At 34.7% G+C, this 14,705-nt stretch overlaps 1 long non-coding RNA gene across 1 annotated transcript in view; it reads right to left on the bottom strand.

Moving 5' to 3' along the window:
* LOC119624875 (uncharacterized) overlaps window positions 1–14,705 on the bottom strand; it is a 581,364-nt gene that overhangs the window by 266,689 nt on the left and 299,970 nt on the right. Inside the window, exon 3 of the long non-coding RNA XR_012093742.1 lies at window positions 12,502–12,589. This is a non-coding gene — a long non-coding RNA (uncharacterized lncRNA). The remainder of the gene's footprint in view (window positions 1–12,501; window positions 12,590–14,705) is intronic.

Below are 14,705 nucleotides of genomic sequence, written 5' to 3'. Positions count from 1 at the left end.
CTTTCTTCTTCTTTATAGTAGCTATTCTTACAGGTGTGAAAGGAAATCTTACTATGGTTTTAATTTACATTTCTCTGATGATTAATGATTTTGAGCATTTTTTATATCTCTGTTGGCCATTTACATTTATCCTTTTAAGAAATAACCAGTCAGATCATTTGTCTATTTAAAATCTAGGCCTAGCACAGTGGTTCACACCTGTAATCCCAGCACTTTGGGAGGCCAGGGCAGCAGATCACTTGAGGCCAGGAGTTCAAGACCAGCCTGGCCAACATGGTGAAACTCCATCTCTACTAAAAAAAAAAAAAAAAAAAAAATACAAAAATTAGCCTGGCATGGTGGCACATGCCTGTAATCCCAGCTATTCGGGAGGCTGAGGCAGGAGAATCTCTTGAACCTGGAAGACGGAAGCTGCAGTCAGCCTAGATCGCGCCACTGCACTCCAGCCTGGGCAAAAAAGTGAGATTCTGTCTCAAGGAAAATAAAATACCTGGTTATTTGTTTTCTTACTACTGAGTTGTCTGGATTCCTTAGGTATTTTGGACATTCACTTTTCACTAGATACATTGTTTGCAAATATTTTCTCCCACTCTGTAGGCTGTTTCTTTACTCTGTGGATTGATTCCTTGGCTGTGCAGAAACGTTTTAGCTTAATGTAATTCATTCATTTTTGCTTTATTGCCTGTACTTTTGGATTTACATGCAAAAATACCATTGCCAATGACATGGAGGTTTTTCCTTGTTTCCTTCTAGTAGTTTTACAGTTTCCAGTCTGCCATTTAAGTCCTTATTTTGCATTTATTTTCATGTATGGTGTAAAATAAAGTTCTGGTTTTATTCTTGTGCATATGAATATCCAGTTGTTCCAATGCCATTTATTGAAGAAATTGTTCTTTCCCCATGTGTGTTCTTGGCATCTTTGGTGAAAACCAATTAATTATAAATGTACGGAACAATTTCTGCGCTTTCTATTCTGTTCATTTGGTCTATGAGTGTGTTTTTATGACAGTACAATGTCAGAGCTAGTAATTTTGATGCTACACCCACATAACCAGGTATTATTTCTTCACCATGTCATGTTATCTTTACGAGAAAAGTAGGAGGTTCATTGAAAAATATGCATAGACAAATATTTTCAAATAATTGACACTTTTTCTTAAACTTTCATCATTAAAACTAAATTATTTTGAATTCAATAAGCATTCTTTTAAAAATAGGTATGTTACTTAAATGATACTGTATTAAACTGAATATAAAAGTATTTAATATCATAGGGAAGACTACCAGATATTTGCACAAAAATAATTCAAAGAGAAAACCTCTTATTTCTTGAACTAGTTTCAAATCAACAAAGTCATACTTTCACATCAACAAAGTCATACTTTCACCTGGAGAGAGAAAGTGGAGTTAGTGCCTACATGTTGACAAACAATAATGCAACCCAAGTATTTCCAGTGTTCTGGGAAATGGTTTCTCCTCAGTCCATCTGCTATGAGTCAAAGTCCTTTATTTGGGTAGTTCTGACATTGAGTTTGGCCCAATGATTTCAATGAAAAGTTCATTCCACACCAGACCAAACCAGAAAATTTCACTAACTTACATTACCACTGGGCTTTTTTTCAGATTTCTAGAAGTGAGGGGTTGCCAGGATTGTATACTATTGTCTGATAGGAGAAACTTAAGAATTTTAAGTTGTAATAGGCCTGATTCTGCTAGTCTACATCTCTCTGAATTTTATTTAAATTATATCTGCAGCATGAAAGGTGGTCTTTCTTACAAGTTGGATTTTATGAAATTAATTTTCTGCATGCAATTGGATTTTATTTAGAGCAAATGGGTTGTTCTCAGATGTGTAAATACCACTATCTGTCACTTGGCACACTGCCCCATGATGAAAAGTTATGCACCTCTGAGACTTCAATCATTCTTTCAAGCCTAGAACATCATTTAGCTTATTCCAATAGAAATTTGCTAAATGCTAAGGTAGCATTTAGCACACTCTAAGATTTATACTCATCTGAAAATGACTCTATTATCTTATTGGTTCAAAACAATTATTGTTGTAAATTTTTTAAATGTGGAAGTTTTCATCAGGCAATATAATGCTTAAGAATTAGGACTGCTTGGCTCTTTTAGTTTCATTTGTGTAATGTTGCTTTTAGAATTTCATAGTTTAGACACATAACATTTTTCTAAGCAGAAATCAAACTGCCTTATATTACAAATAATACAGTAGCTTCAGAAAATGACTTGCAGAACAGTAGGTGTCCACTACTATCTCTTCCTCTCTCTCTCTGTCTCTCTCTCTCTCTCTCTCACACACACACACACACAGTCCCCGCATTGTTGTTTCACTGATTGCCTTTCTTTTCTTTTTTTAAATATTTTTTGTCTGTTTTCTCTAATAAAAATCTCTTGACCTCCAAATAGAATATTTCCTCCCAGTATGCAATCTTCCTACCATGACATTTATCATATTTCATAGTTTACTTAATTACATATCTGTGCCCACCAGACTCTACACAATTTGTAACAAGGACCATGCCTATATTGTTCCTGGTCATATCCCTAGAATTTTGCACAGTGTAAGGCATATGGTATAGTCTCAGCAAATATTTGTCGAATGAATTCAGGAATTAATATGATTTTAACTCAAGACTCAAATAATGATCCATGATTACCTAGCCTGAGCTTTCGAAAGTATATATTGTGTGAATACTTCTCAATATACTTTTATGTATTCAGTTTCCTGATTACCATCATATCCCACACAATGACATTATTTTTATTGTTTCCTTCTTCCTAACAGAATATTTTAATGAAAACACTTTACTGAAAATAATTTCTTCTAAACAAAATAAAATATGAAATAAAAACTTTAAATAAAATATTAGATTTTGTTCTGTTTACCATGAAGAAAATCAGAAGAGTGTGTGAGTGTGTGTGTGCATGTGTATGGGTGTGTGTGTGTGTGTGTGTGTGTGTGTTCCTTAAGGTAGCTGATAAGGCACATTTCAAGGATGAGAAGGAATCCTGGATTATGTTAACCACCGTAAATAATTGGAGGGCACACGTCTTGCTAACTATAACTATTCAGATGTCAATCAGAGGCTCATTAGCCTTACAAATATCAATCTCAAGTGCTCTCTGTACTATGTATGTTCTCAGAAGACTAATGAGTTACACTAGACATATATAACAAAGCCCCTTATATGAATGCATTTTCCCACTACCTGGGTATCACACAAATGCTGTGATGAAAGTTAAGGCAAATGAAAAAGCACCACTGAAAAATCAAAGGTCAACTTTAAGTCACCTTAATATTACTGGGGAGAGAATGGGGGAGGAAGTGATGAAGTGGTAAGGAAGTATCATTTCCTATAGCCAATTCCACATACATAAAATTAACAGAAAATCTATTCAGAACCCATTGGAGACAATTGTATTGGAGACAATACAAATAGGAAGCTTACATCTTTAAATATACTAAACATACATACTTTTTCATGTAAACAGTGGCTGATCCAGAATTATAGTTATTAATTATGCCGACATTTTGTTTACAGAAAACAAAATTTTCATCTTTGAAATGCTAACCTTAAACTAATGTTAAAATTATACAAAGCATCTGTAACAGAAAAACAGCCACAATATGAGCCAAACAAGCAAATGCTTGACCATAAATACATGGATAATTGTTTCTAGTCCCATCATTTACTACCATTTTGGCCTTAATTTTTCTAAGCCTCAGTTGTCTGATAATGCAAAATAGTCCCACCTGAGTAGGTTTCTAGTGAGGATTAATAATATAAAGCCCTTAATACAGTTTGTGCTACAAAGTAGGCATCCAATAACAAGTATTATTGTTTACTTGATTTACAATACTAGAAGACTCAAATACACATATATTGCCAATTACACTAGAACATAATTTTTAAACTAGTAAATTAATTTTTTAAGCCATTCCTGGTTTTTTAAATGCAATTTTTTCCTCAGTAACAGATAAACAAGCAAGGACAATTTAATGACAGATCCAGCATTGTTTGTTCATTTTTTTGTTTCCCCTGAGTCCCTATCATTGCCTATTTTATTTTCCATTGCTTAACAGATTGGAAGTGAAAAAACATAAGCAAAGAAATACAGCTAAAAAAACAGTCCCCATGTTGATTGAAGTTATTTCAAGAGGATTTCAACAAATTCCCTCTTCATCAACCCAGATTAGTTGGAAAGCCTTTGGTATTTGTCATTCTTCACAGATCCTAATGAACAACTTACTTTGGCAATATGAACTATCCCAATCCAGCTATCTTATCTGGACGTTTTTCCTATTAGCTAACTTCCTCTGGCTCAAAAGATAGCAGTACAAAGATCTGAAAAAACAAAACGACAAAAAGTGAGTTCTAGACATCATCCCACTTTCTCCAATACCCAGGCACTCATCTTTCCTGTGCCCAGTTCCTTTTGGCTAAGTGAAAGTTAAATGACTAAATATGGGAGAGTGGCAACTTGGATGTCCAGAACAATTTTCAACATTAAGATTGTGGATTGTCCTTAACCTGCATATTGCTGCGGATTTGACATAGTTTCATTGTTTTATGACTCAGAATTACCTACAGAAACAGAACCAATAAGAGATGATACATATTTACATAGATAGATAGATAGATAGATAGATAGATAGATAGATAGATAATTTATTAGGAGAATTGGCTCCCATGATTATGGAGGCTGAGAAGTCACAATATAGGCCATTTGCACTCTGGAGAAACAGGGAATTCAATGATATAACTCTCAATCTAAAGCCAAAGGCCTAAGAACCTGGAAGTTATTAGTGCAAACCCCGGAGTTTAAGTGCCAGAGAACATAGTAGTTCCAATGTCCAAAGGCAGAAAAGAAAGTTGTCCCAGCTCCCAAGAGGAGAAAAGGAATTCACCTTTACTCTGTCTTTTTATTCTATCCAGGCCCTTAGTTAATTGGCTAGTGCCCACTTACATTGGTGAGGGTGAAACTTTCTTAGTAGACTGATTCAAATATCAGTCTATTAAAGACTATTATTTCAGGCACAGCCAGAAATAAAGATTTACCAGCTATGTGACTATCTAGTCAAGCTGAAACCTAAAATTAACCATCACAGGTACCATTTATTAAGGCAAAATATAAGGAAATAAATTAATTATGAAGAAGTTGTTTTATTTTCTAAACTAAAATAGATATCAGGGCAAATGAAAAGTAAGTATAAGATTTTGTGTCTTCCCCAAAATAACACATTACATAAATATATCTATATTTTAAAAGCACATAAAGGAGTCACAAAGTATAAAACAACAATCCAAAAGATACCAAAGGGAAGACCATGTAACACAGGGAAATTAGAGTAAGAAGAAACTAAAGGCCGGGCGCTATGGCTCACGCCTGTAATTCCAGCACTTTGGGAGGCCGAGGTGGGCAAATCACGAGGTCGGGAGATCGAGACCAGCCTGGCTAACATGGTGAAACCTCGTCTCTACTAAAAATACAAAAAAATTAGCCGGGCGTGGTGGCGGGCATCTGTAGTCCCAGCTACTTGGAAGGCTGAGGCAGGAGAATGGCGTCAACCAGGGAGACAGAGCTTGCAGTGAGCCGAGATTGCACCACTGCATTCCAGCCTGGGCCACAGAGCGAGACTCTGTCTCAAAAAAAAAAAAAAAAAAAAAAGAAACTGAAACAAACAAACAAAAAAAGAAAAACAAATACACTAAGCATACAGAATGTTTCCACTTTCTATGAGTTATTTTCCTAGGTGACATTTAAAAACAAGCATAAATAAATGAAAAGGAAGAAATCATGCTGAGATAAACAAGCAGAGTTGCCCAGTATGGAGATGAATATATGATAGCAGATAACACTAAACATGTAAGAAAGTGTCTATACACTTAAAACACAGGGCTTTTTTTTTTTTTTTTTTTTTTTCCTATAGTTTTTCTAGGAGATAAGAGCTGAAGTCTTTATGTGCTAGTCAGAAAATGTTTTACCGCATCCATTTTTCTTTGTATGGATAGATGCAGAGAGCAGCAAAAGTGGACTGAGTAGCTTTTCTTGAGCCTAATATATTTTGGTATTTCTTTTTTAAGAACTGCAAATGACCTGTGAAAAGGGAGGATATACAGTCAACTTTATTTTCAAAAAAAATTATCCATAGAGCATTTTGTAATTTGTCAACAGCTCTGTACTCTTGGGGATGATCAGCTCCAAAATTTTCTGGAACACTTACATATCTCAGACAGGTAGAGCAAAACAGGAGCTGTTCTTTTAAAACTAGTGGTTTTGACTATTGTCTAAAAATAAAAATAAAAATAAAAAATAGGAACTCCTTCATGAAAGATAATGGAAACTAATTAAAAAGAATAAATGTTGTATACTTGCCTAGGTAATAATGACTTTTATGCCTTTACATCCTCTTATCAGTCAAAATGAACCTACATAGAAAAACTTCTGTATTTGCACCATAAACAAGAGCACAGACAGGATTAGAGAAATAGAAACCTCTTTTGTTTTTTCCATTTTTGTAAAAGTAAAGGAAAGCAAGTTTTGTTGTTTACAGTGCAATTACTGTGAGGTGACAGTTACTTATGTGTTAATCAATAAGGCAATACTCATTTCTCTCTAGGATTTCATGTTTGGAGATGACCTGAGTGAAATAGGACTGGTCCTTAACTCAAAATCAAATTTGGTTTATAAATAAAATTTATCTCATACCTTCTAAAAGTGTGAGCTGGTCAGTCATATCATTCAATTCCTCATCTACCCTCATGAGAGTACCTGGTTACAACAGGCAGTCAGAATGGATTAGCAATTTGAAGCATAACTAATTTTTAAAAGAGATATTAAAGCTTCTCCTCAGTGGAATGTTGACTGTCATAACAATTGAAAATGGGTCATTTACAACTAAACACATGAAACTATTTCTACAGTTAAAGCATTGTCATTTGTATAATACCTGAAATAACTAACACAAACAAAAAATACATTACAAAAAGCCATTTTGAAGTCTTTATGTAAATTAAAATTTTATGACATCAAAACAAATGTGAATTTTGTGTCTGGAAATGTATGCTTTTGAATAAGCATTTGCTAAACAAGGTGTGAAATGTTTTGTGTGTACTTTCTTATGTGATCCTCAAATAGGCTCTATACAGTACCTCACAGAGGGAAAAATCGCAAAACATTCAACGTATTTGAAGTTGTCTGCATCTGAACTTTGGGTATGTCATCAGAATATTCTGTAGCAAACTCATTTGTTAGTAAGTATAGTAATACTGTTTCAGATTACTTATGTTATATGAGATTCATGCTTTAGATTGAATGCATACATATATTTGAAGAGAATTGTTTGAATATACATGTATTTGAAGATATTACATTGTCCAAGTGCATCAAACTGCCAGTATGTTGTAAAAACAATAAGCTGCAAAACATTAAAAAACCTTATTCAATGTTTTATATTATTAACTTTCTATGGCTTAATTTTTTTAATATTTCAGCTTTCAATATTTATACTACTGTGTAGTCTAAATATTCTTTTTTTTTTTTTTTTTTTTTGAGACGGAGTCTTGCTCTGTCCCCCTGGCTGGAGTGCAGTGGTACTATCTCGGCTCACTGCAAGCTCTGCTTCCCGGGATCATGCCATTCTCCTGCCTCAGCCTCCCGAGTAGCTGGGACTACAGGCGCCCGCCACCGCGCCCGGCTAATTTTTTTGTATTTTTTTAGTAGAGACGGGGTTTCACCGTGTTAGCCAGGATGGTCTCGATCCCCTGACCTTGTGATCCGCCTGCCTCGGCCTCCCAAAGTGCTGGGATTACAAGCGTGAGCCACCGCGCCCGGCAGTCTAAATATTCTGTCATGGGATAACCTAAGGCATAGTTTTAAAACTTGAGCCTTTGTGAAATTGTTTTTTGATGTTCTTAATAAGTGTCTTCCAAATAAATTTATAAAACAAATCTATTTTTAAGAAAGTATCTGCCTATAGTGTAAGTGATTAGCCACTATTGTGCAAATATATTTCAAATGACCCCAAGATGCTGGATGTACAAGCATCAATGAAATAATCACAATGCTAATAAAATACAAATATAAAATACAATATGCACTCCAAGTTTAAATACACTGGTTAATTTAGTTCATCTATCTTGCAAAGTTAGGTTACCATAATGATTATCATTGATCACCACACACAATTTTTATGACATTTAAAAATCTATGCAATGGCTTATTGACTTAGAATATGCACTTTTAAATATAGGACTAGGACATTGTCAATATGGCCCTGTAGGACAGATTAACATTAGCATGTAAGATTTCCTTTATGTAACCATAGAGATGAACCAAGATCAATCATCAAATCAACAGTCAGAAACAGCCCCAGGCTACAGAAACACATTTTTTAAAAGGTCCCCTCTCACACCCCAACTCCCCACTGCAACCAGCCTGGATTCAGTAGAAATCTGACAATTCTGAAATATTAAAGATAAAGATATTAGCAAAATTGAACTTGAAATATCTTTTTTCAAATATCCCCTTAGCTGAATACTATGACCCAGAGCTTCACTTTTGAATCAAAAGATTGGTTTGTGGAGATGCCAGAAAAAAATAAAAATGTGGTAAATCTGTATTTACAACAGAATATACATACAATTAATGTGCACTTAGAATAGAAATGCATATTAATTAGATTGAGTGGCATATTTATGAGCTTTAGTAACAGGCTGAAGTAGGTTGACAATCAAATGAGAGATCAAGGAATTATCATAAAAAAATAAATTTGCATGACAGATAAAAGTTATTCTTACATTCATGTGGACAAATTGTCTTTTAGCCAAAGCAGCTGTAACTTGCAGTTGATATGTGAAATCATGTTCAGCACATCCCCCAATATCTTGTCATATTAATTAGAAAGCTTTCTACACTATTACAATTTAGCCATGAAACATGACATCAAAACTTAAGATTAACTGCTAACTGGTAATTTACATGATAAAAGTCATATTTGCAGTTGGAAAAAAGAAAATGGCCAAGGAAAATTGTGAACTGCAAATGCAGTAAAATCAAACCTGTATAAGGTCTTCAAGAAGTAGACAGTGATTTTGAATTGCTTATGCTTAAGAAATGTAATAATTTTACTTTAGAATACATGTTTGCCCATAGTTAGATATGACATATTTTACAAACCTATAACCTCTTTTTTTTTTTTCTTTAAGAGATAGAATCTCACTCTGTCGCCCAGGCTGGAGTGCAGAGGTGCAATCTTGGCTCACTGCAACCTCTGCCTCTGGCGTTCAAGCGATTCTCCTGCCTCAGCCTCCCAGGTAGCTGGGATTACAGACATGCACCACCATGCCTGGCTAATTTTGTATTTGTAGTATAGGCGGGGTTTCTCCATGTTGGTCAGGCGGGTCTCGAACTCCCGACCTCAGGTGATCTGCCCACCTCGGTCTCCCAAAGTGCTGGGATTACAGGCATGAGCCACCATGCCCAGCCTCCTATAAACTTTTTAGTAGCCCTACGCATGCTGACATTTTGCTACAGAATGAAGTTTTGAGTAAATATTATCAATGACACAATTAAACAACTAATGATACATAATAGTGTTTTAGATAGAAAAGGATTAAGTTTAACCACATGCAACAAAAACATCAAAACAACGGTAGCTTAAATAAAGTCAATTGTTCCCCCATAAAGCAAAGACCTCTTGTGTTTTTGCTTTATGTTCTTGATTGCATGGATTTCTTTTCAAAGGGTACAATATAGTCCAGGAAACTTGCAGTTCACATAATCATATGCATATTACACATGGCAAGAATTCAGAAGAAAGAAAATTATCAGTCTCACTGAAAGGCAGCTCCTATGTCTTTCGCAAAATGCTCCACGACACTTTCATTTGCATCTCACTGGCTAGAATTTGGTCACAGGTCACTCCTAGCTACAGGAAATGTTAGAAACGTGGTCACTGCTGCCTAAATAAAAATAGAAGTTACATTAAGCAAGTAGAGGATTGATATTAAGTGAAAAATTATAGTTTTGCTAGAAATAGTATTTTTGGTCACAGAGGCTCCTGGTTTTTTTGTTTGTTTGTTTTTTGTTTGTTTGTTTTTCTTATTCCATCATATCCTAACTTCTTTAAAATAAACTGTTAAGTCCTTAGATGAGTGACAAAGCAGTGCACATAATGTGTAAGAAACCTAGAGAAAGTTCTGTAAGGACAGCAGATACTGCTATATTGGTTTTAGCCAATCTAGACACTAAAATTATGATGCTACTTTACAGTAGCATATACTGTGGCAAATTACCTATGTAAAAAATTATTTAAACTACTGATTCTTTTATGTGCAGATTTTAGAAATATTAAAATTTATTCTGTTGAGCATTATTCAACCTTCTGTGTGTTGAAGGCCTAGCCCCATAAACTATGAGCAACATCTGTAAACACCCTGATGATAACCAGAGTGGCTGGAGAAATACTCTCTGCATTGTTACTGCTGGCATCTATTTGATTTCTTTCCCCCTTCATGATGTATACTAGAACTTCAGATTGTTCTTTTAAGTCCCTTATCACTAAATCCTACTCACTTGCTTATGTTTATGCTTCAGTAGAGTCATTAAATATTGAGGCTTCTCTTGTTGCTTTGAGATTATTGTCTTTACTCTGTTTCCCCAACTTTGAATTATCCAGGCAAACTCAAAATGCAATCACAATGTAGTTTATAAGATGGCAGCAGAGGGAGATTTGATATAAACAGATAAGCTAACATAAGGATGAAGGCAAAGGTAAAGATTTTAGAGATGTAGCCACAAGTCACAGAATACCAGTAGCCACTGGAAGCTAGAAGAAACTAGGGATGAATTTTTCTCTAGAGGTTTCAGATGGAGTATGGCCCTTTGACACTGTGATTTTGGCTCAGTGATACAGATTTCACACTCTAGCTTTCAGAAAAGAGAATAAATTCCTGTTATCTTAAACCACCCAGATTGTGGTAATCTGTTACAGTTTCCACAGGAAACTAATACAATAATTTTATACAAATAAAAATGTTTTGAGTCTTAATTATTGCCTTTATTTTTTAACATGGATTTTTTTTTTCCTGCTTACCTGCACAACTAAAATTCTACTCATAATTGACTTCCAAAAACTGATAGCAGGATGACTTTTTGTAACCACTACACACTGAGAGGAGCTGTTAGAGGTTATCGATGACCTATATGATATATCAGGCTGTATACGTGACACTGGATACAAAACAGTAAACTAGAAGTTGCAGGCCCTTTCTGCAAAGATTTTACAGTCTGTTGGAACACAGTAACAGGTAAAACAATAAATGTTTAACTATGTTATGACTCAATGTGGACTAGCAATAGAAGGACTCATTTTAGATTGGGTGGTCAGATGCAACTGTCATGAATAGATTATAACATTTAATTTGAAACCTAAGGAATGTCAATGCTGCAATGATATTATAAGTAAAAATTAACATGTAATTTTACTCTGGGTTTCAATACAATAGTGGCTTATAAAATCAATTAAGTGAATCATGACTAGTCATTAAAAATTTAAAAATATTCAGAGATATCACATATGGTAAGGATAAGAATCAGCATTGTTTTGTAAACTCTAGTTTTAGTTTTTACACACACACACACACACGCACCCACACATGTTGCATCATGGTGTACAGTTTATTTCTATTGTCAACTATGGCCACAAAAGCTGAAAAGACACTATTCCAGGTAAAGGACACAGTAGGTATATAGGTCTTAAAGAAAAACAACAGTTTGAACTATCTAAGGAACTAAAGCACCTCAGTGGACCCTACCTTAGTGAACACTGGGTGGAACAGTGGTGGAGTGGGGCAGGCATGTGGAGGAAGGAGTTAGGCATGAGGATGGTAAAGTCAGCAGGGCCTGCTCATGCGTGCTGTTAATTAGAGGCCCTGCCTTCTATTTACATGTTTACTCAGTTGTGTGAAAAACATATTGGAAAAATCAAGAGTAGAAGCAAGAATGCCACTCCGCAAGATACAACAGTGGTATAGGCAGGAGATATTGGTGATTTATACACAGGTGACTGTGATGGTAGAAAGAAGATTCTATTGGGAAAAGGTTGAAAAGTATGTACTACAGTAATGCCAAAAATATAGTGTTTGCGTACTTTGGATTTGGTTTTCTTTTTACCTTTCTTCATATCTTGTATCTGGATAGCACTCATCATATATCCATAGAATTGGAAGAAGATATGTTATTGTATTTAATTAAATGTATTTTATTTTCTTGCCTTAATCTGATCTACATTTTTCCTTTACTTGTCTCCTTTCTATTTCTTCAATTCCTTTTGTGATTTTCTGAAAAACAAGGACTACAACGTATTTGAAATTGATAAAAATCAAAATGAAAATAAAGGAAAATTAAAATAAATTCTCTGTCCTTCTAAAGATGGCCATGCAACATATTATCCAGTTTCAGAATCTTACCTACCTTCAACTGACAACTTGAGGCTGTGGTCAGCCAGCTGATTCCAGGACCAACGATGCTCCTAGAGGTACATCATTCAGTCTACACATTTCTGTTTTGAAAATACACAATAGGTTAGTTACTGCAAATATTTTGTTGGTAGTTTCCTTACTTTTGCTATTTGTTTTTATTTTCCACTTGAACATATTTTCTGCCTTTCCCCCTAAGCATAGCAGGTATAACCTCCTCTAGAAATGTAAAGAATCAGAGGTAGAATGGGGTTCTGAGGTAACTCATACTCTATACCAATGTATTTTAGTGACTTTTCCAGACCAGTAAGCTTTTTTGTTTTGTTTTGTTTTGTCTCTCCCTCTCTCTTAATTCTACCATATCTCATATGCAAAAATAAGGTGCAGAGAAAATTGCTAGGAGAATTTGGCATGTGAAAATCAATTTACATTCTCTTTTCCCATCTGAGCTGCTTCCTCTTTGGGTCATTCATAAGGTGCCTGTGGGTAGAGATATTTTATTTAATGAGGATGAGTTCTTTCCATATTGTGCTTACACACCCTGGTCAATCAGCACATCCACACAAGTCCTCAAATGAAGTAGAAGGGAAGTATCACACTTATGATTTACCAGTCCAGTGCTTTACTCTTAAGGAAAGCTAGTTTGGCAAGCTGTAGGTATACTTTTATGCATTTGCTAATGGCAGTATTTTTGTGTATAAAATTAATACCTCCATGTATGGGGGTTCCCCTTGTGTGTTTTCCAAACACAGCTTCTATCCAAAATGGCTTTAGCATTTTCTGAAGCAAAAAAGTCCCTTATTGTGGCCTTTGGTTGTAAATTCTGTGTCCCCTCCTAAGTTTTTACCCATATGATTTTACAAGGTTAGTGGGCAGAGAAAAGTTTGAGACACTGTGACACGCACACAAAGCGTTAATAATCCATACAAGTATCTTTTAAATAATCCATTTAACAAATACTTTTAAAATCACACATGTGATTCAACTTATAATCACAAGTACATTTTTATCTTAAGTGTTGATAGTACCTGACTGTGCTAAAAATGGGCATATTTGTGGTGCCCACAGAGCAATGGTCTAAGGACTGTACTAAATCTTATTGTTATACACAAATACATTTTGCTTCAATGAGAGAAAACTCACAACACGCAGACAGTGACCAACTGGGGACCCTCGATGTCTGATTCAGGAACTTCAGGCTATTACAATTTAGTACAGAAAAATCCATTCCTTTCGACCTTAATGTATCATCTACGTTTATTCCACATTTAAAAAAAAATCAAAATAATAAAGACAAGAGGGAAGATAAGGTAAGTCATGAAATCATTTCAATAAGTTCCACCTACATTTTTTCTTTAATTTTATTCCTTGCTGCTTTATGGGAACAGTATTTTCTAATATCAAGATAAAAAATCTGGAAGAAGTGAGTAATCCTATTTCCAGTTGTTAGAGTTGTATGAGTGTTCAGGAACTTGTATTGTGTTATGCTTTCAAATTCCATTAATAGTCATTTGCCTTGACAGAAAAATCTCTGCTATTCTGTACTTTTTTAAAACAAAAATCCCTCTAATGGATTTTACCAATAAGCAAGTGTTTGAGTCTCAGTTTTGTGAGCTGAGACTGGCACCTACTGGTAAAATAATATAGATCTCAGTTGAAATAAATTTTTTCAGTCATAGGTAGAAGTATATGGTTTTGTGAGCTACTGTGATATTGCTTTCTTTCATTTGAGTTAGTAATATCAAAATTAAAAAGTATAAATTCTCATTTTCTATGTTCATATTATCCAAGTAGCATTTAAAAGATAGAAGGTGGCTAATGTCCACTGATTTCAAGAAACTTAATAAATCTATAAACTACTTAAATTTCCAAACAAATTAGAATGAATCTGTCTGAATTTATTATCAAGAATAAGTGTGTCCCACAGAACTGAGTTAAGAACTATAATGGACAATACATAAATGGTCTCACATATGCCTCAACATTAATTTGAAATCAGGAGTGCTTTATCTCATAAGGTAATTCTATCACTCATGTTTCTAAATCCAGGCTGGATAAATATCAGTCAAGAAGACCATACAAGTGATTTATGTAATAAACATAAGGTAGACGATAACATTTAAGATCCTTGTTTTCTGTCCTTCATGTCGGTTCTTACAGACCTGCTTTGTAGCATCAAGGTCTACAGAGTTGCCTAAA

This window comes from Chlorocebus sabaeus, chromosome 8, assembly GCF_047675955.1.
Source record: "Chlorocebus sabaeus isolate Y175 chromosome 8, mChlSab1.0.hap1, whole genome shotgun sequence".
In the NCBI taxonomy this organism is placed as follows: Eukaryota; Metazoa; Chordata; class Mammalia; order Primates; family Cercopithecidae; genus Chlorocebus; species Chlorocebus sabaeus.
The sequence above is the reverse complement of the archived record's forward strand: the minus strand, read 5'-3'. Positions and strand labels throughout refer to the sequence as shown.